Here is a 519-nt window from a genome sequence, read left to right as displayed (position 1 = left end):
ACATTTCTGGTCAAGCTTGTTCCTATACTATCTGTGCCATTCAATGAATGCACCGGGAAATTCACGCCAAAAGCACCATTGAATGAGAACTAATAGAGGGCATGGAAAACTTACTAATCAAGTGGCGAAAAATGTTTCCTTCGCCATAATGTTCTAATACTTCCTCCAAAAAATGTTTAAATTGTTGACGGATGAAACTGTTATGTACGTTTTAAGAATTCAAATAGTTGCATTTTGCACGGACAAGCAACAACTTATGTATGCTGCATAAAAATCATTAAATCAGATAACTATTAAAATTACGAAAAAAAAAGGATATACATATGTATAGTTATGGAACGGGAAATGGAAATATTTTGAAAAAAAGTTGAAAACATCGTTGATATTGAATCATAAACTTAATATTTTGCATTTTTATTTGTCTCAGAATCCCCAATTAAGCTCGGTTTAAAGTTCTGATAAAAAAATCATGTAGGTACCTAACTTTTTAATCACCCCGTCGAAGAATATACACTGATG

The sequence above is a fragment of the Dendroctonus ponderosae genome, unplaced genomic scaffold (genome assembly GCF_020466585.1).
Source record: "Dendroctonus ponderosae isolate FM_Combo_2020 unplaced genomic scaffold, Dpon_F_20191213v2 Dpon_F_20191213_3, whole genome shotgun sequence".
NCBI lineage: Eukaryota > Metazoa > Arthropoda > Insecta > Coleoptera > Curculionidae > Dendroctonus > Dendroctonus ponderosae.
Note: the sequence above shows the minus strand (reverse complement) of the source record.